General features: G+C 38.3%; 1 pseudogene; it reads right to left on the bottom strand.

Moving 5' to 3' along the window:
* Positions 1-21656: 21656 nt before the first annotated feature.
* Positions 21657-22265, bottom strand: LOC116585564 (annotated as a pseudogene).
* Between the last annotated feature and the right edge of the window lie 640 nt (positions 22266-22905).

The raw sequence follows: 22905 nt of genomic DNA, 5'->3' as shown, positions 1-22905 counted from the left end.
ACTCTAAAATCTCTGAAGGAAGTTGGGAAACTATAACTTGTATTGCACTAACATTGGCTCTTCACTGTCAGTTTCCCTTCCATCCTCGGGAGCAGGGACTCCAGCCTGGGGACGACCACCAGAGAAGTTGGTGGGCTGGCAGGGATTGCCTGTGAGGGGCAATGTGTGAAGCAAGGCAGTCTGGGAGTTCTGCTAGGGGAGGCTGAAACCAGAGCCCAGCAGACAGCCCAACTGTGCTGTTAGTAAAAGGAGTGACAGATTCTGCAGAGGTTGTAGCTGTTGGGAACTATGGGAGCTACACTGGACCAAAGGTAAACAAGGGTAGCAGACAGGGCTGGAAAATCCCTTGAGCTTGTGGGACCAGAGGCTGATGGTGTCTTTAATAGGGCATCAGTGGCCCTGAGCTGTGTGCAGAGGGGTGTGGAGGTTGTTAGACACCAGCCCATTTCAGACAACTGATTAGTATTTGTATAAATTTAATTGTATCTGAAAATAAAATTTGTATTTGATCCAGAAATAGTGAATTTAGTTTGTGAGTTGTGTCAGGCAGTTCTGCATTCTAAAATTGATCTAGTGGTTATACATAATAAAAAGCTATGGCTGTGCCCCACATAAGGGTGAAATCAAATACAATCTTTTGCTTCAAAATGCTTAACTGAGCTCTCTTGTATTTGCTTTTCATCTCGGCACCATTGTCAAGTGTCAGCATTCTGAGTTCATTTATACACAATATATGGTTTTCTGAAATAGACGACAAATCATTGGTTTGGTAGCTTCTCAGTAATGTACTTCACAACCACAGAAAATAACTACAACAGTAATTTGTGTGTTTGTACAATTTTAAGTTTATTTAAATATACTCTTTTCAGATACATCTTTAGTAGAATCAGTTTGCGTGTTTTAATATTTTGGTGTCTTAACCAGTTCCTAGGTAATTACTCTAAGAATGATGTCAATTACCTATTCTGGTTATCTCTAGAGGGATAAAGTAATTGAATGCAAGTGACTCATTGTGTTAAGGAGAATGCAGTCAAGCTGGAGTATTCTTTGGGAAGAGTTTTCCCTTCAGGGTGCTGCATTTTAATTTGGGATAGAGTTGCTGAGAAGATAAATTTTTATCCTTTACAGATGGGAGGAATTCTTTCTTTATTGACTATACCTCTATGAGGTCATGGAAGCACATTCACAAAGATGTTTTCCTCCTTAAAACTTTTGGGCAAACAATGAAGAGTTAAATTCTCTGACTCCAAGAATCAGATGAAGGCTGAGAGGACAACTTATCAGACTTCTTAATTTACTTCTCAGCCTGAGGAGGCCAAAGCAAAAGTCAGAAATTCTAGAACCATCTCTCTGGAATTTCAGTAGAGACTCCCCGGCTGCCAGACTTGTCTCCCACATCACAGAATTTTTACATCTCCAAGTCCCTTGGGCCTCTGGCTTCCCACTCCAATACCTTTATTTTCACTTCTCGGCATTGAGGACACAGATGGATACAATATGGTGACCCAATTCAAGACTGACCACAGATAGGTTTTGTTCACTGTCTCTGGCTAAAGGCCAGGAGGAAGGGTAGATAGGCACTATCGCTTGGTTGAGAAAGCATGGATTCTAGAATCACACAATGATTTGGTTTGAACATGCGCTCCAGTACTTCCTAGTTAGGTAACTTTCTTAACTTTTTTTTTTTTTAAAGATTTTATTTATTTATTTGACAGACAGAGATCACAAGTAGGCAGAGAGGCAGGCAGAGAGGGAGAGAAAGGAGGAAGCAGGCTCCCTGCTGAGCAGAGAGCCAGATGTGGGACTCCATCCCAGGACCCTGGGATCATGACCTGAGCCAAAGGCAGAGGCTTTAACCCACTGAGACACCCAGGGGCCCTCTTTCTTAACTTCTTTTTGTTTGTTTCCCTATGAAAATGAAATTAAAATAGCACTTAGCTTAGAGGGCTGCTACGAGGTTGAGTGAAGATTAAATGGAAAGTGGTGAGCCAGTTCCTTGCATGTGATAATTACTAAAAATGCTGGTTAGTGCTATTGAAGAAAAAGACTATCTCAGCTCACCGTCGCATCTTCTCTGAGCTCCTTCTGGGTACTTCCATAGGTGGACAGGGTTATAAAGCGGGTTGGACAGTATGTAGTGTACTGACAGTAGGCAGTTGATGGACAAATATAATTTGAGGCCATCTTTGGGGAATCCTCTGTCTTACATACTAATGCATACCGTAATGAAAGCTTGTAACTATCATTACACTTTGTATATTCAGAAACCCCATGGAACTCAGTTATTTTTAATGAAATTCCCACTTTCTCAAAACATAAATCATGAGCAAGTGTAAACATTTAAGGCTGCCTTAGAGACCATCAAAATGTGACTCTACACTGATTTAGAGTTATCAATTCTATGTATTCATCTTTTCTCTTTTAATTAAAAGCTGGTGGATAGTCAATCATGCCATGAATTGTACACTCTATCACTTCTATCAAAGCTTTTGATATGAGACACAGAAACAATTTCCTGATTGGAGATTTTGTTGTGTTGTGTTGGCATGATTTCTGTTTATCAGATTAAATACTACAAAGAGAAGAACATGTGGTAGATTGAATGTCATCTTCAACCTTGATGAATCACAGTGTAGCAAAAAAATAAAACCTCAGGAATTAATAAGGACACCTGATGAAGGAGTCAAATGAAAAGGCCCCATTTGTTCAAACATTCCAGAATAAGTACTAGCATATTTTATGTTACTAAAATCATAAATCCTTCAAAATGGAGGTTGTGTGAATATTACAAATCTGCCTTCATCTCTTATTGTTGAAAAGGGTTTTTTAGACCACTTAGCTCTAGAGCTTTGCAACTTTTAAGTGAATATTTGATGACTAAAGAATGGTAAACTGTTTTTCTCTGTTTTCCATTTTTAGAGATATGAGTCAGATGTCCCCATAGAAATAAGACTCCATTTCTGTGAGAGTAATAGATAGGAAGGCATGGTAGATAAAAACAAAGCCTTTGAGTCAGACATTTATGGCTAGAAAATACTGTGTGCCCTTAAGCAAGTTTATTAGCCTTTGAGCTTCACATTTCTTGTTTGTAAAATGGATTTGATAATAGAATGCACCTTACAGGGATTTTGTCTGATATTAATGAATTCATCAATGCAAAAGCCTTAGAAAAAATTGTCTCATAGGAAGCATCCTACCAATTAATGTAATCATTATTGTTAATATTATTGTTATTCCATATAAAGGAAATTTTTGAACTTTTAGAAGCTAATTTTCATCTATTCAAGGCTTACTTTAGGATTCAGTTCTTAGTTGTTTGTTCTAAAGTAACAGGGCAAAAAAATGAGATGAGGTTGTAACAGACCAGAGGCTGCTTCTCATCGTCCAAATAATCCAACACTAAAACTCTAATAACCAATAGTAATTTTAGATAAATATGCCTTATTCTTACATTATTTGAATTTGTAGTATATTGTTACATGTCTTGGGTTATGAGAGAAGCTAGGGATTAATATTGCTTAATTTTATTTCCTACGTCTTTCAGAAACACTCTGGCCCTAAGTGTTTTTTTTTTTTTTTTTTAATCTATTTGAGTACTTATCATGTCCCTCTGGTCCCTAATTCTATAATTCTGAGTATAATAATGGAGTTATTGGGACACCTGGGTGACTCAGTCTTTTAAGTGTCTGACTATTGATTTCAGCTCGGGTTGTGATGTCAGGGTTGTGAGATTGAGTCCCACATTGGGTTCTGCATTGGGTATGGAACCTGATTGAGATTCTCTCCTGTCTCTCTGTCCCTCCTCTCCTTTCCATCTCTAAATAAATAAATAAATAAATAAATAAAGGGGCCTTATTATATGGACTCTAATTCACAGTAATAAATTAACATTGTATAATTACCTCTAAGCCAAACTCAATAAAAAAGCATAAAGCTTTCAATTATACAAAGAAAAATCATATTTATAATATAGGGAATTTTGTTTATGATAAAAATCTATAGTATATACATTTTTAGGTGCACCAGGATGGCTCAGTGGGTTAAAGCCTTGCCTTCGGCTAAGGCTTTAACCCAGGGTCCTGGGATCAAGCCCCGCATCGGGCTCTCTGCTCTCTGGGAAGTCTGCTTTCTCCTTTCTCTCTCTGCCTGCCTCTCTGCCTGCTGGTGATCTCTGTCTGTCAAATAAATAAATAAAATCTTTAAAAAAATTTTTAAAGACATTCTCTACTGAGTATTTAAATTCAACTTCCACATGTGCACAGGGGAGGGAAGTTGTTCAAGCATATATCTACTTACTTTTTAAGTCTATATTCTATTTCCTTAGTTATGTTGTATATGTCTCGAAATTAGGAAGCTCAAGGTATGTATAACCTAAGTGGAAAATGGAATGTATACTTAAAAGCTATATATAGATAGTTTTATTCAATAAATGGCTAATGTTCTTTAAAAAATGTATCTAAAATGGTGTAAATATTGTATATTCTCAAACATGTATTATTCTACTTAGATACATTTAGTTCAGGGAAGTATACATTGCAGGCAAGGGAAATGATGAGAGCTGAGTCTTGGTAGTAGAGATATATATGCTTTGCGTGGGAGTAGTGTGTAGACTAGCGTGGATGGAGCAGAAGGTTTGGGGGAGTGGACGGAGAGCTTCAAAGTAGGATGGGGAACATATTGCTGCATGCCTTGAACACCCGAAAGGATATACAGCATAGTTCTGCAGAAAAAGTGGCACGATTACAAATTTTTGAGAAGGAACATAACATATGCAAAGTGTTTTTGCTGAGATTAATCTGGCAGCAATTTTTAGGATCAATTGGATAGGAGAGAGAATGGAGTCAAGAAAGCTGGTTGAGCTTGGTTTAGGAGCAGTAAAGATATAGAAAAAGGAGTAAATGCAAGCGTTTTGAGTTCATGAAGTACAAGTATGATCATAGTCATCTTTGTCCTCTACACACACAGAGTACAATAAATGCTTAACTTCTCAAATGTAAAATCTTGATTATTGACTGGGTGTGTTGGGAGCATATGAAAATTCCAGATTTTCAAGTCTGGGTGATGGAAAATAATACTGGCAAATAGGTTTGCTTTTGAGGTTAGCTGATCTGGGGAATGGTAACAAATTCAGTTTTATAAATTTTGAGTTTCAGCTTAAAAGCAGCCAGTGACTAATCTATACTGAATTGAATAGAGAATAAATATATCAACTTAGCCACTCAGATGATGGAGGAAGACTTAAAAGAAATACTCATGAAACTAGTTTCTCTATTTTAGAACTGGAATTAAAATTTCAGTGATCGGGGCACCTGGCTGGCTCATTCGGTTAAGCATCTGCCATTGGCTCAGGTCATGATCTTAGTGTCCTGGGATGGAGCCCGGTGTCAGGCTCCCTGCTCAGTGGGGAGTCTGCTTGTCCTTCTTCCTCTGCCCTTTCCTGCCTCGCTCGTGTGCTTTTTATCAAATAAATAAATTAAATAAAATCTTTTTAAGTAAATTCCAGTTAGAAAGAAGGTTGCTTAATTCATTTGTCAGTAGTCACTGACTTATGTACCCATCATGTGCCTATTGTTTTGGTTCAATAAAAGATTTATTTAAGTACTTACTGTAGTTATAATGATCTAAGATACCAAAATTATTATGCATGATTGATAAGAATTAGAGATTCAAAGGTATACAGTGCATAGGACAACTTCATTAACTATGAATCAATAGGCTGAGGACACAATGGGCATTTTATTTCTATACTATATGGCATATCTTCTTTATCCATTTAGCTAGCAATGGACACTTAAGTTGCTTCCATATCTTCGCTATGGAAAATAATGTTGTGATGAATATAAGGGTACATCTATCTCTTTGAATTGGAGTTTGTGTTTTCTTCAGATAAATACCCAGAAGTAGAATGGCTGGATCATATGGTAGTTCTATTTTTAATTTTTTTGAGGATACACCATGCAGTTTTCCACAGTGACTGCACAAATTTACATTCACACCAACAGTATGTGACAGTCACCTTTTCTCCATATCCTCACCAACATTGGCTGGCTGGTACTGGAGGAAGGGTACTGGCGAGGGAGTCCTGGAGTGCACCATTCTGGGGCTGGTTTGGCAGAATGCCCAGAGCTGGAGCTGGTGGGGGCCACGGCAGCAGAGACAGCTGGATCAAGCATGGACTAAGATGTCCCAGTGTGCACTGCACTGTGCCTCCTTGAGGGGCAGCTGGAGCTAGAGCAAAAAACATGGCGGGCATCAGCCTTGAGGAGACAGCTGCAGCTGGTCTGACCAGGGGCCTGGAGTATGTTGAGGCAGCCTTAGAAGTCTGGCTAGAGCCCCTGGACCCTGCTTCTGTATATGTTATTAAGGTGGAAGTGGGATTTAAAAAATGACACTTGCCAGCATCTCTGACTCCAGAGATAGTTCTAGTAGTTCCTTCATCTATTTGGGGGGTTATTTGCATTAGAAACTGTATTTCCTTAGAGTGTAGTTTCCCTTCAAACAACTGGTTTTTTGCTGTGCACGCTTGCTGTGTGCAAGCCTGTATGTGGGTCCTTCAGTGGTATTCCTTTCTATGGTGGGTTGTAACATGAGTCATGGGATTCATGTCCTCACCGTGTCTTCATGTCTCTACCCTTCTCTTTGTGGTCCTTGTATAATTTACTGTGAGAAGCATTGGCCCTTAGTTCTTCTTGGAACTGGTTTATGTTTAGGCATAGATTCAGTATGTCCATGGGAGGAAGGGAGTTCAGGGTTTTCCTACTCCGCCATGTTGGATCACCTCCCCCACAACTGGAATTTTAGAAAATAGGGTAGATAGAAAACAGATGTTCAGCTGTAAAGTATTACCATTCACACACCATTTCTAAATAAATACACATTACCAGAATAAATGACTTCGGCAGGCAAACCATGTTTTGGGATATACTTTCAGAGTTATCTGTTATCTGACACAACCCGGGCTCTAACTGCTCTTCTCTCATGAGGAGGAGAGCGAGTGATTAAGAGTCATTCCATCTCCTGGAAGAGGTCTCTTAAGGCCTAATTCACAGAGATGGTAATTCAGTTACCTTCTTTATTAAGTCATTTATAATATTAAATAATGATTCCTCTCTCCAATATAATATTCTTTTCAAAAAGAAGTTTCCACGCTGACTGAAATGACTTGTAACAAAAGTAAAGAAATTTGAAACAACACATTTATGTCCAGTTTACGAAGACTGAAACTTCAGGGACACCTGGGTGGCCTCATTGGTTAAGTGACCGACTTGATTTTGACTCAGGTTGTGATCTCAGGGTTGTGATATCACGCCCCCATTGGGCTCTGTGCTGGGCATGGAGCCTGCTTAAAATTCTGTCTCTACCTCTCTCTTTACCCCCTCCTTACCCTCTGTGCATGCGTGTGTACATGCTCTCTCTCTCAAAAAAAAAAAAAAATGAGGAGATGAAGATTGATGCTTCAAATACTGGGTTAAATGATTAATAATAAGTTCATTATATGATGTTTGTATCTCATTATACTCATCTTCTTAATAAATAGATGTTTTACTTTTTTAGAAGAAAGAGTTATGTAAGCCCATGGAAGGGGTAAAACTGTTTTATTTCTGCAGTGATTACATTGTCTTCATGTACTCCAAGTTGTGTTCTATGGTAATAGATCTACTTAAATCAAGGCAGAAAGTGGCTTTCACTACCATCTATTTTTTTTTAAGATTTTATTTATTTATTTGAAAGAGAGATACACACACAGAGCATGTGAGAGAGTGAACACGAGCAGGGGCGGAAAGGTAGAGGGAGAGGGAGAAGCAGGCTCCTCCCTCAGCAGGGAGGCTGGTGCAACTGGGAGCCAATCCCAAGACCCTGGGATCATGACCTGAGTGGAAAGCAGACACTTGACTGACTGAGCCACCCAGGTGCCCCTCAATTTCATCTCTTTCATGAAGGTAACACGTTTTTGCCTCTGGCTTTGATCCTCTGCCCTGAACTTCACACTGATATACTTAACAGTGTAAGCTCTCTATCTCCTCTTGAGTGTCTAAAAGAGGGATCAAGGTAATATTTAAAACAGAACTCTCCATGTTCCCTTACAACCCTGTTCCTCTACCTCTTGTCTGTAGTTCTGTAAATGGTTCTTATATACGCCTTGTTGCTGAGTCTAAAATTTTTGAGATATCCTTACTTTCTATAATCCCGTTAAATAGTCTACCATTGGGTAGACGTGGCAAATCCCGTGGCTGTTCTTTACGACAGTGACTTGAATCTTAGCAGATGTCACCATTTTACTTCTACCATAGTTAACATCATGTATCAGTTGAGATGAAGATCGTGTGTTCATTTTCCTAGAAACTCTTTATCTATTCTCTTTTCCTAATCATATCTTTCAACCACGTGATATCAATGGGATTAACTCCACTCCAACACCTAAGCAAGTCAGGGGATGGGATCACTTTCTCCTAATGTCCACATTCAAAGGTTAACAAGGGAATTGTTTGGTTCAAAGAAAAGGAACCCTGAGACATAGTGCAGGAAGAGAACATATTCCTGCCCCCCTATACTAAGGATAAAGAAGTATATAACTCTGGTTGAAGCCAGTAACTAATTTGAGAGCACAAAGATTTGGGGATTTAGGTAAAATTCTCATGGTGGAAAAGAGTGAAGATTCAGAATGAAATCAGCTTATTAACATGAGGCAACTACATCTTTAATTTTTCAGTTACTTGAGCCTCTAAATGCCTTGTTTATCAATATGTTCAATGGAAGGCAATTTAATTAAATAGAGATTTAATTTTATGTTTATTCCTTATGAGGAATAATTTTCAAACATGTATATATTTAAAGAAATTGGAGCCAGACTTCTTATTTATTAGTCATCTGTTACTATCCTCCTCCTGTGTTAGAAATAAAACTTTCATAATTCAACAGGGTAAGTGGAAATAATCTGAAAATGATAAAAAATTTTGTGGTTTGAATACGGTATCAGATTGACATTTCCTGTGAACATAGTGGCAATTTTAATGAATAATGGTGATTTTATGCTCACAGCAAAACACACAGACTGTTTCATTCCTTGATTGAGTTAACATTCAGTGTCACCAAGTTCGGTTTGTGTGCCAAAACAGCCCTGTGTCAGAGGGCATAACTGTTGGTAGTAGCTCAAAAATGGTGTTTTGCAGCATGCTTAACATTCAAATTCAATTTGACTTTTCAAATCAATTTATATATGTAAATATTGGAAATATTATCTCAAACTTTCTTAACCATACTGCTAAAGAAGTTTTTTTTCCCACACAATGTAAAAAAAAAAAAAAAAAAAGAAATCACTTCATATATTCTTTCACTGAATACCTATTGTCACCATATAAATTATATATACATATATGTATGCTTACTTATATAGTCATTCTTTTTATACATACATATAAATTATACCCTTACACAGTTGCCTAAGGGTATTAGATAAATTTTGCAGTGAAATTTCCTTTTTTTTTTTTTAAAGATTTTATTTATTTGACAGAGATCACAAGTAGACAGAGAGGCAGGCAGAGAGAGAGGAGAAAGCAGGCTCCCTGCTGAGCAGAGAGCCCGATGCAGGACTCGATCCCAGGGCCCTGAGACCATGACCTGAGCTGAAGGCAGAGGTTCAACCCACTGAGCCACCCAGGCACTCTGCAGTGAAATTTCTAGGTCAAGGAATGTTTATGTCAGGGATGTCTAGGTTATAGTAACCATCAGTCCCATAGGAGACTTAAAGCATAAGAGTTTAATTCTGACTCATGAAACATGTTTATCCATAGTAACTGGAGGCCCCTGTACTGCCCAGAGTAGTGGAACAGCCAGTTTTGGGACATCACCAGTCAAGATTAAGGTATAGAGTTGATCTGCATTTCTGGATTCTTTATTTGAAAATTCACCTTCTTGCTAAAGTGTACCTGGAGCTCCCACGCCAGTGCTCACGGAGCTGCTGTGGTCTCAGACATGTCTCAGACATGCACAGAACAGGGAAACATCTCAGCTATCCAATGTACATTTTTCCAGCTGAGGTCAAACAAGGTAACCCTCTGCCTTCTCATTTCAGGTCGCAAATTATAAATGAGTGGATTTTGTTGTGGCAACTTTAGTGACATTTTTTCACATTTTTCCCTATTTTGTTAGTGATTTTTCTGCTTAAAATCTCCCCAAGCATGGTGCTGAAGTGCTTTCTCCTCTTCTAAAGTACAAGGAATCTGTGATGTGCATTATAGAGAAAATAATTTGTGTTAGAGACGGTTTATTCAGGCATGAATGGTGAGGCTGTTGGCTGTGAGTTCAGTCATAAGCCAATAATAGAGTACATCTGGGGAGGGGAAGGGGAAATTTGCCCATCTGTACCTGACGCTTCTCCAGAAAGGGTTCCAGTAACAGTGATAGTGTAAATATCCAAGCCATACAGCCGTCTCCAAAGTTATGGAAAGTATGGTTACATTTGTGGGTTCATGAGATATGACCAGCTGTTGTACTGACAGGTTGACAAAAATGTGACCTGAGGCTCAAGGGAACATAACCCTTTATTTCTCTTAGGAACCATAAGTTAGTATTTGCTACTTTGTTATTTGTAGGCTTTACAGAACATAACTAATTTGAATCATGAGAACTGACTAGAGTTTGCATTTGCTCTTAAAGCTCAGAAATGACAAAAGTCATCTATGCTCATGTTTCATGGTGAAAAGCAAGTCCCATGGCTGTTACTGACCTCAAGGGCAAAAGGAGGGATAATTTTCCTCCAGGAAAAAGAAGTGGATGGTGAAAAATAGTAATGCATCTATCAAGAAAGTGTCTGAAATAGCCACAGCTCCTCCAAGCAGGCTGTATTCCTAACCATGGTTCAGAGAACTGTTTCCCTAGACACTCACTACAGATATTGGTAGGGTATCAAATGTTGGTCAAATACTGCCTTTCTCCACGTACTCTGTAATTTCTTGTAAATGCAACTAACCAAGGACTAATACCCTTCTTCTTTTTAGAGTTTCCTCTGATAAATTGTTCCCCCCAATGGTCATTTGTTTGGCTTGCCAGACTGCTTCTAACTCTGTCATGCATGGGGGAAATATTAGGAAAAGATTATTTCTCTGATTGGCAAAATAAGATTATATATATGTTCATCTTATCTAAATAGATATCTTTTTAAGATACAATGAGCATGTGTAGGGTCTTAGATTTATTTTGGGATGTGATGGTGTACACAAGCCTTTGGAAAGCTGCTGGGGGAATGGATTCTAGCCTGTTGTCTGTTTAAGGTATTAAGATCATAAAAATACCCCTTTAAAAAATTGTTATTCAGAATAGTGAGTGGTTCTAATGTTAGCCGTTATACTCAGGATAAGAACTCAAGATCCTTCTTGTCTTTTTGTTCTATCAATTATTGAATGAGATGTATCTTTTTTTTAATTTAATATATATAGAGAGATCACAAGTAGGCAGAGAGGTAGGTAGAGGGAGAGGGGGAAGCAGGCTCCCACCAAGTAGAGAGCCCAGTGCGGGGCTCAATCTCGATTCCAGGACCCTGAGATCATGACTTGAGCCAAAGAGCGAGGCCCAACCCACTGAGCCACCCAGGTGCCCCAAGATGTATCTTCTTATTGTATTTGTATCTGTGTATTTTTGTATTTTTTTTTTCAGTTTTTCCTTTATATGTTTTGAGACTGTGTTATCCAATGGAAAGGATTTTAAATTATGATATCATTACTGTGAGTTGAATCTTTTTATTTCAAACAAATTTTATTGCCTTAAAGTATATTTGTTTGAAATTAATAACTTTGGTAAATATTTGCATGGCATATCTTACTCTATCTTTTTTAATTTCAGTTTTTCTCTATGTTTTACATGTATCAAAAAGCATTTTTATACACTCTGACAATCTTTGGTTTTTTTTTAACTGAGATATCAACTGAAACCACATTTAATTCAATTACTGATTTTTTACTGATACATTTGAAATAAATTCTACCATCAAACCCTGTCTCCTCCAACTTTATTGTTCTACCTGAAAGGCAGAGCTTCTTAGCTTTAAACTTCTTTTTTTTTAAATTTTATTTATTTATTTGATGGACAGAGATCACAAGTAGGAAGAGAGACAGGCAGAGAGAGAAGAGGAAGCAGGCTCCCCACTGAGCAGAGAGCCCGATGTGGGGCTTGATCCCAGGGCCTTGGGATCATGACCCGAGCCGAACACAGAGGCTTTAATCCACTGAGCCACCCAGGTGCCCCTAGATTTAAACTTCTTGAGTGTGTATCAAATATTGGTCCTCTGTGTCAATTAAATTATTGAAGATGTATATAGAGTCTTTGAGAGGGCGCCCTTTATTTAGATTGTTGCAAGAGGAAGATTTGTCTTTCTGCTTCCATGGGAAAGTTCTAGCTCACTGACAATGTTCTCGAAGAAAATGCTCTCTGACTGTTCAGTCTTCACTTTCTTTCTCTCTTTCTTTCTTCCTTTCTTTCTTTCTTTCTTTCTTTCTTTCTTTCTTTCTCCCTTCCTCGTTCCCTTGTTTCCTTCCTTCCTTCCTCCTTCCCTTAGATTTATTTTGGGATGTGATAGTGTACACGAGCTTCTTAGATTTAAACTTCCTTCCTTCCTTCCTCTCTCTCAGCGAAGAAGCTGATCTCGTAGGATCCAAGAAATATATTTCTTATGCTCTAGCTCTAGCATTGGTGAATTAATATCCCACTGTACAATATACAGGTACTTGGCACCTACACTATTGTTCTCAGCCTTTGGGGCCTTAGCCAAACCCAAGGTAGAAAGATTACCATTGTATTTTATGATTTTTTAATTGAAATGCCCCAAGATACACTGTCATATTAGTTTCAGTTGTAAACGTGGTGATTCAACATTTAGATGCATTGTCAAATGATCACCACAATAAGTCCTAGTTATGAAACATTGTCATTTTAAACTCCTATTGCATTAGTTACTTAAGGATGTGCTGTATCCCTAGATTTTTTTTTTTTGTAGGTTTGTACTTTTAAACTTAAGAATTGGTAGAGGCTTTTTGTATTTCCTTTAATATTACCTGCCTAGATTGAATTACAGGAGTTTCCCTTTTTTTGATAGACACTGTAGTGTATTTTGTAATAAGTATGTCAGAACAGTTCAAGTATGGTTCAACTGAAATTAAAAACCTAGAGGTCAAGGCCAGCCCAAAGATTATGTTAATGGAATGACCTTTAGATTTGTTGAAGTTCAGCTAAAATTCATAACTGCAGTTTGAAAGAGGCTGTTGTCAGTAAAACTGTCCTTAAGTCCTGCAGCAGAAAAGACTGTTTTCCTTACAAATTAACTACTCCTTGCCAAAGGCCAAGTAAATTGATCTAATGAGAATTTCAAACTTGTGACTGCTGTCTCATCTCTTGCATACCAGGATAAGAATATATACATACATATATATGTGTGTGTGTGTGTGTGTGTGTCTGTGTGTGTGTTTTTGAAGATTTATTTATTTGACAGAGAGATCACAAATAGGCAGATAGGCAGGCAGAGAGAGAGGAGGAAGCAGGCTCCCTGCTGAATAGAGAGCCCTATGCGGGGTCGATCCCAGGACCCTTGGATCATGACCTGAGCTGAAGGCAGAGGCTTAACCCACTGAGCCACCCAGGCGCCCCAAGAATATATTTTTATACAACATTCAAACCACTGTACTGTGGATTATATTGTAATTGGCTTGTGCACAGCAACTCTCTTTCTCTTTCATATTATGTCTTTCCCTGTTGCTTACATATGTTATATGCATATAATACATCTATATAATAAATTATGTATATTGGAAAGAGAATATATTTGTAATATAATAAAAGCTGTTTGAGATGTTTAGAGATCTCATCTCTCTCCTTTAGGATGCTTTTGACTGATTCATAAAAGGTGTGGAAAAATTATGAACCACCTTAATATTTAAGTTCATAGGTAGAGAAAAATTCGGCGATTAGTAAAGATAAAAGGTAAAGTTTCTTTTAATTTTGTAATGGAGTCAATGGATGGTGCGATTTTATTGGGGATGATGTTGATGGGTAATGAAAAGGAAATCTGAGCCTCTTTGCTTTTTTTACTTAAGTTCTACAGGCAACTGCAAAAGTCATTGTACATTTGGCTGACATTCAGTAAGCATCGGTTTAATTGGAGCTGGAGGAATGGTTTCGATGTGATCGCTGGGGTATCTGAATAACAATGGTAGCCTATTGGCTTTGGCCAACTTCCTTTCATCTTCCTCTCCCCAAAGCAGATCTGCTTTGGAAGCAGCTTAATATGTGTAAGTTAAGGGAGTTTTACTTTGCCAGCCAAACTTCAATTGACCCTATTCATTGCCTCCATTTCCAGTCATCCTTGTCAGGGTTATTGGCTTCTTAGAGCCCTGGGGGATGTGGACACAAAAACTTTTCAGCCTTGAAAAAACTTTTCAACCTTGCACATAGAAGGCAAATTGTGAGCTAGATATTGGGATTTATGGATTTTTCTCTCTCCCGTTGTACATCAGGTTGGCTGGAGAGCAAGAAAAAGCACTTCTTCAATTCATGCCCAGGCACTCAGAGTGTGTGGCAGGGAGAAGAAAGAGACAGGCTTTCTGCAGCAAAACTTGAGGTGAATAGCGTTTGTTATTTTCATCTCCACCACATGGATGAATGAAGCGAGGCTTAAAGACTTTGATGCTTTTTTTTTTTTTTCTAAAGATCACATGGAAACATATTACTCTTTTTACAAGTTTCCTAACTTTATTCTTATACAACACTGGGTTGTAGATCTTTAGAAATTGCCAGAGGAAATAGGTGTAAACCTTCTTTTCAAATGTGTGTTTCCAGGAAGTATCTCAGAGTGATTAGCATTCGGAAGAACCATATAATTTTTAATTTCTGGATCTGTAAGATCACCAGCTTCCCTAATTCCTTATTCATGGAGAAGGAAGTTGCTAATCTAAATGACTAGAGAATTTGCTCAAGGTCACACAACTAACTTGGAAGGCATTCTGATTCCTAGGGTTTTCTTTTTTTATTACACCTGCCACTTTGGGGATTGGAGTTTTTTTCCTCCTGTCATCATATGCTAATTCTTAGCAATGAATATCTGAATCTCTTGGTACTTAAGAAAGAGTTTAAGATCTGCGCCCAGACTAGGCCTGTGTTTGAATTTCAGCTTGTACATTTATAGGCTGTGGCTCCTTAACTGACCAATTTGCTTCTGAATCTCTAGCTCAGATTATCAACCTGCAAAATAATAATAACACCCAAGTTGGATGACTGCTCTTGTATTAGACGATGATTATGCAGTGCCACTATATAATAGGCACATAATACATACATAGATTTTCATCCATATGTATTTATATTCTTTATATTTTTGTGTTATACCTCAAGCAAGCTATCTTACCAACAACTTGAGTGACATAAGGCAGAGAAGCTTTTCATTGGCTTTTCCATGAACTATATCAGAAAGTCCATGTAAATTTTAATGAAGTGAGTATGGGTGTGGAGTGTAAGGTTGAAGAGTCAGATTGACAGAACAGACGTAGCTACAGGAGAAATTCAAGGAAGGACAATTTCTTGTCACCTGCTGGGTTATGGTCTAAATTAGTAGGAGTCCACTCACCACAGTCCCCCAGCATGCAGTTGTAAGAAGTGGAGTCCTGTGCTTACCTCTAGGTTCATCAGGGAATAAGGATCCTTGGAAGGTGGCCAAGGCAGAAGTGAAGTTTTTCCATATTCCAATATGTAATGAAGGAAACAGAAAATATTGAAGTGCAGAGACCACACAAGCTAGCCCTCAGTGCCTAGAACAGTGACAACAGTGTCAGTCCATATGAGGGGACTGAGAGTTCTGACCTGGATGCAATCCAGCAAGAATCTTCCCTGGAGCTTGGAAATGGGTGAGCCTCACCACCCTTCTCCAGAGAGATCAGCTTCTCCTTGCTCACAGATGATAGGAAAGACCGGGGATACCTCTGCTCCAAAATGTCACAGGCTCTCACATTTGGGGTGTGTGTGTGTGTGTGTATTCACATATTGGGATAGGAAGGAACCAGTGAAGAGTGCAGAACAAAACGATAGTGTTATTTCACAAATAGAATAGTTTGCATCTGCTCTATCTGCTTCCACCATAGGACGTGACTCTGGTGTTATTGAATTTAGATCTGTGTGTGTGCACATAAATATGTACACTATATGTTTCTATATGCATAAAGTATATGTGTATACATATGTATGTGTGTATAAATATGCATGATATATAAACCTCATATGTATAAAATATATATAAACTCCATTTTATACTTAAAATGTAATATAAAACTCCACTGAAACAAAGGCAGAAGAATTTTTAAGCCCTGGGTTGAGCAAGTGAAAAAAGTAGTGAAGGACTTTATCAGGTTGGTTAGTGATTAGACTGTCTGTACTTGCCAAGGGCGCTTGTGAAAGTTAGGATCCTGTTCTCTCACTGAGGTGGAAGACAGGGGTGCTATCTTTCTTGATGACTGCCTTTCAAAGCGATGGCTCCCAGGTTCCTGAGAAAGGGACTCCTGAGGAAAAAAAAAAAAAAAAAGCTGGAGCAAGATTTACATCCTAAAGGACAGAGGAAAGACTTTAATTGTAAGTTTTCTAAAGTAAATCCACTAAAAAACAGAGATCAGGGCCTTAAATTAAGAAGGAACTTATCCAAAGTTTAAGTGGAAGGGAACATTAAGGTCATCTTGGTCGACATATAGGTGATAGTCTTGGTTAACTCCAGAGTGAGTTGGTTAACTTCAAACAGGAGTCGAATGCAGTGAATATTCTAATTTTTGTAATAAAGCTGTAAACATTTAAATTTATTTCTATTATCTTGTTCTCCAGAAAGATTTAGTTTGCTTATCATCTAAAAAGAAGAAAGGAGGAAGACTAATGAAGCTTGCACTCAAGGGAAGCACATAGACTTAGTTGATGAATGGCAGTTAAAGGGTCAACTTCTTAAAGAACATTGAATCCTTCCCCTTTCAAGCTCTGGTGTTTAGAAGCTTCATGCATCATTAATGTTGGACCACACACCATGAATCATGCAAAAACAACAGAATTAACAGGTACTTTGTCAGGATTTTTGCAACCAGTACTAGAAATAATGTAGGCAGCCAACACACACACTCACACACACACACACACACACACACACACACACACACCCTGAATAAATAATAAATAGGTAGTTACAAGAAAAAAAGTAATTAAAAACTAATCAAGAAAGCAAGAAAAATAAAGCCTTTATTTTAAAATATTGAAGCAGAAGTTAAAGATTCTGGAGCAAATAAGACTGTCTGTTTTACCTTTTAGTTCAGGCTGTCATGCTCCCAATGTCTTTTTGCATTTACTCTAGTGTTCTCTGTACTTTCTCAATATTTGTGAAAAGAAAGAAAAATGTTAAGAAGGAAGGCGAAAAGAAGGAAGGATTGGGGAAATGCAATGATGTCCATACCGATGTAGGAGAGAGAAAGAACACATCTTTTTTTTTTTTTTAAGATTTTATTTATTTATTTGACAGAAATCACAAGTAGGCAGAGAGAGGGAGAAGCAGGCTCCCTACTGAGCAGAGAGCCCAATGCGGGGATCGATCTCAGGACCCTGAGATCATAACCTGAGCCCAAAGCAGAGGCTTAACCCTCTGAGCCACCCAGGCACCCCAAGAAGGAACACATCTTATTATCAAGTAGGCATTAGCAGATCTACATGGATGCTAGTAGTAGAAAATAGAGGACCAAATCAGGCCAGGATTTCTCACAGACTTCTGCAGTAATGTAGAACAGAATTTACACATATCTGCTCAGGATACAAGAAGACTCATTTTGTGATTGTCATATCTCCTGTGTATCTTGTGAGAGACATGGTGCCTCTCTGAGGATAGATGGGTTTACAGTCCTAGGAGCCAGCGGGCTCTGGATCTTTCCCTACAAATTTTGGGGCAAGTTGGGCCTCTAAAGTTTACAAGAGGACCCGTTAAGGTAAATGGGTAGGGAGCCAATTACCTGCTTCCTCTTTATTAAGCAAAGAAAATATTGTTTCTGTTTGCTATGGAGCTGAAGGCAGATCATTTCTTTAAGAAGGGAGAAGAGAAGGGAGATCAGGAGGGAGGGAGAAGGGTTGGAAAGGTGGGGGTGGGGAGGGAAACTGAATGGAGAGAAGTGTGCGCAGATGGAGAAGTTGAATCAGGTCCTATGGGAAAATGCACATCCTTTCCTTAGCCTGGGTCAGGGGAATTTTCCAAGAGGAATAGGGTTCTATTTCTCGCCTCCTGTGAAAAGACAAAGTGCCCAGATTTAGCGAAATGTTCCCTTGCCCTCTGGTCCAAGTCTGATGGAAGGGGTTAGGGTTTATGAAGAGATGGCATGGGATGTTGATGTTCTGTTGAGATCGATTCTGTCTTTCTCAGGCAAGCACTGGGGGCTGTAGCGCCACAAAGTGTCTGCCCCTGCGTTTTAGGCACCTCAGTGGCTCAGCTGGTTAAGGGTGTTCCTTCCGCTCAGGTCATGATCCTGGAGTCCCAGGATCCAGTCCTGTGTCAGGCTTCCCGCTCAGCAGGGAGTCTGCTTCTCCTTCTGACCCTCCCCCTTCTGATACTCTCTCTCTTTCACTCTCTCTCAAATAAATAAATAAAATCTTTAAAAAAAAGGAACCGGCTTCCTTCTCCATTGCTCTTTTATTCCCCATCCCCTGTTCATTCCCTCTCTCCCCAGTCACGGAGGGAGTCTTTCTATGAAATGGCCATAATTCTATTCTCACATGCAGAACAGTAAACAAGTAAATGGCTAGAATCTGCCAGTGGGACATTCAGAGGGGGCTTGCTTTATGGGACAATCTTAAATGGGGACCGTGGACTGGGCTGGTCATTCAGTGGTTTGTGATCTCCTGACTGAGATAAGGTACAAAAGGAGAAAATGCGTTTTCTCCATCTGACAGCGATGAGGGAGGTAACACGCTCATATTTTCACCATCATTTAAAATTTGATGGTAACAATTGTGGTCATTTATTTTAATTTATTTAAAAAACTTTTTAAAAAAATCCTCAAATACCTTATTGTCCAGAAAGAACCCGAAAATGTGGTTGTCCATGTCTTTTTGAAATTATTTTCTGTTTTTTTTTTTTTTTTTTTTTTTTTTTTTTTTTTTTTTTTTTACAGAAATCCAAGGAATTGCTTCTGTATCTACAGAAAAACATTTTTGCCTGGTATCAAAATAAGAAATATCTGTCATTTACTGTATTATATTCTTTTCTCCAACAAAACAGTTTTTGTGCTTTATTTCCTCTCTAGGGACTGATTATATTTTTAAAATTGTATGTCAAATGCAGATTTATTTGACCCTCTCAGAGACCTTGTTTCATAATTTCTTTATTTTATTTTATTAATTTTTTTAGTGTTCCAAGATTCATTGTTTATGCACCACACCCAGTGCTCCATGCAATATGTGCCCTCCTTAATACCCACCACCCAGCTCATCCAACCCCCAACCCTCTTCCCCTCCAAAACCCTCAGTTTGGTTCTCAGAGTCTACAGTGTCTCATGGTTCACGTCTTCCCCTCACTAATAAACTCATCTTCTATTAAAGATGAAATCTTATTTGAAATATAAGTACCCTCCTTTTAGAAACCCTATTTCCTTTGTTAGTAAGAGCAAGAAATTCTATTCATTTTAATATGTCATAACCACCTGTTCCTTGAAATTTCTTGGTTTGGTAGGCTGCCAATGTAATTCACCAATATGGCTGTATTATAGATATTGTTTATTTCATAATCCTCCAAACAATTTAAAAACTTGGCCAATTTTTGAAGTAAAATAAATTCACAAATTCAAGCACAAATGATGCTTTTCAATCAGTCCCAGTAATCTTTTTCTTGTCCTTTTAGTTAGGTGATTAAGAAAACATTTCTTGGGGCGCCTGGGTGGCTCAATGGATTAAAGCCTCTGCCTTCAACTCAGGTCATGATCCCGGGGTCCTGGGATCAGGCCCCGAGTCGGGCTCTCTGCTTGGCGGGGAGCCTGCTTCCCTTCCTCTCTCTCTGCCTCCCTCTCTGCCTGCTTGTGATCTCTGTCTGTCAAATAAATAAATAAAATCTTTAACAAAAAAAAAAAAGAAAAGAAAACATTTCTTTACTGTATACGGTGTCCCTTCAAACAAGTTCCTACATTTGCACTTGACTGTCAACTTGGGTTTATTCAGTACCCATTAAACTCAGTGTGCTTATTTCTCTTCTTAATAAGAGAGATCTGATTACATATTTCCTTCTTTTTAAAAAAGATTCCATTTATTTATCTTTCACAGAGAGAGAGAGAGTGAGCAAAGAATAGGGAAAAGGGTAGAGGAAGAGTAAGAAGCAGGCTCACCACTGAGTAGGGCACCCAATGTGGGGCTCGATCCCAGGACCCTGAGATCATGACCTGAGCCGAAGGCGGAAGCTTTAACCCACTGAGCCACCCAAGTGCCCCTGGGCTTCAGGTTTTACTGGTACTTTGAGTATTGGTTCTTCTAAGAAAATTGATAAACTAATAACTGAGCAAAGAATGCACATTTTCAAGCTGTGAAAATTAGTCAAAATTACCTAAATTAAGAAAAAGTCTTCAATCAAATGCAAAATATATAATTTGGAAGACAGTAATTGGCCTTGCCTTATTCATCCACTTTGGCAATTTATCAAGTAACTATTTTTCTCTAGGACAAATGACAGCCACAGTAAAAATCAACTCACAAAATAGAAAAAACAGTGCATTTCTGAGTTCTATAAAAATCCTCATGCTTAATGTTTTCTTTTCTATTCAGACTTCTATTAATATAATACACATCTCAATTTCTTTACTATTTCACACACACACATTTGCCCTCACAAAAATACCATATATTTAAAGCAAAGTAATGTCTACATTATAATACCCAAATACACTTAAGCTAAACTGATGGTGAGTCTTGCCATTCTGAAACCACAGTGAGTTTACATCACGTGTGATAAGTAGAAACCCCGTGTTACTAAGAGAGACTTGCCATGAACTGTGTTAAAGAAAGATGTGTGGGCAGATTAACCATCTGATTGTGTGTGCCTTACCTGACATAAAGAAACAAGAACAAAAACAAAACAAACAAAAAATAATAAAGAAAGAGAGAGACAGAGAGAGAAAGAGAAAGAAAGAAGGAAAGAAAGAAAGAAAGAAAGAAAAAGAGAGAATGGAAGGAAGGAAGGAAGAGAATCAGAGGTTTTGATTTATCTCATAAAGGTAAAATGACATAAAGGAAATCCTTGTTAGCTCAGAGTAATTGTTACCTGGTACAGTCACCTACAGAATTCATTGAAAATAGAAATAAAAATTTCATTGTGACTAATGAAAAATATTTAATTTCAATTTTATCTTAACAAATAAAGCAAACTCACATTGATTGTGGATATACCAAAAATGTATCCTATTTAAAATATTCTGTAATTAAAAATAGAAATACTGTATGATCCAATAATTCTGCTACTGGGTGTTTGCCCACAGAAAACATAATACTAATTTGAAAAGATATACATGCCCTAATATGTGTGTGTGTGTGTGTGTGTGTGTGAGAGAGAGAGAGAGAGAGAAATGTTTAATTACGTGATTTGAACAGGATAATGAAAAAAACAAAAAAAACAAACAACTAACCCAGCAAGACAGGCCTGGCTTTAAGATTTTTAGTATAAAATTTGTTTTACTTTTACATCATCTCCAATTAGCCGATCCACATAGGGGACAACTGTAGAAACCTGGATATCCATCAACATGAATGAAGGGATAATATTTGTTTCCAAGGTATTATATGCTCCAGTGGCAGAACTCGGGTTAATGTAAAATTTATTTTCATGCTCAAATGCTTCAAATTTGTGTGTGTGTGTCCTGAGATAAGGATGTCCACATCAGACTGCCTCTGCAACAGGGCTAGACTGACCGTGCCTCCCCATGGAATAACTTGATGCCCATGGATCAGACCCATTTTGAACTGCTTAACATTCATCACTTTTTGTTCTGAATAATTCAGCTCCTCATCAAAGTCTCCTCACAATATGAAGTCTTGAGATAGTTGTTAACTCTTGGTGCAAAGGTTTCCAGTGAAGACAATGTGTTGAATCTTTCCTGGCACCAGCATTTTTTTTTTTTTTTTTTCAATTTAACCAAGAAACTGTTGCACTGGTGTGGGATGTGCAGGTCTCTCAATACCAACACCAACATCCTGTCCCTGGGCTCAGCTTAGTCACCACAACTGCTGCCGCCACCGCCATCTTCCTCTCTGCCCTAATTTTTACAGTGGACATTGAGTGTAGTTTGCTGACAAATTTGTAAGACAACACATTACTAATGTGTTTTACTTTTGACTTTTGCCACGGGAACTTAGGGAGTACAACTTTTGGGGAAAAAAATAAAAGAAAGAAAAGAAAAGAAGATCAAGGGTGCCTGGCTGGCTTAATTGGTTAAGGCTTTGACTCTTGGTTTTGGCTCAGGTCATAATCTCATGGGTTGTGGATCAAATCTGCAGTTGGACTCCATGCTCAGCGGGAATGTGCTTGTCCTCCTCCCTTTGCTCCTCCCCTCACCAGCTCATGCGTGTGCACACTCTCTCTTTCTCAAATAAATAAATAAATAAATCTTTTTAAAAAAATCCAAGAATTTCATAAATTTTTCTAAAGGTTACTATTGATCTTTTGATATTCCTTCCAATCATTGTCTTTGGAAACGCTTTTTACCATTCTTAATGATTCTTCTTTTCAGTTAGCTGGTATAATTTGGTTAGATCCTTTTTAAAAAAAATTTTTTTTTCCCAAAGAGTTTATTTATTTGTTTGACAGACAGAGATCACAAGCAGGCAGAGAGAGCAGGGGAAGTAGGCTCCCTGCTGAGCAGAGAGCCCCATGCGGGGCTTGAT

This window comes from Mustela erminea, chromosome 3 (assembly GCF_009829155.1).
Source record: "Mustela erminea isolate mMusErm1 chromosome 3, mMusErm1.Pri, whole genome shotgun sequence".
Lineage (NCBI taxonomy): Eukaryota > Metazoa > Chordata > Mammalia > Carnivora > Mustelidae > Mustela > Mustela erminea.
This window is presented reverse-complemented; position numbering and strand designations above follow the sequence as displayed.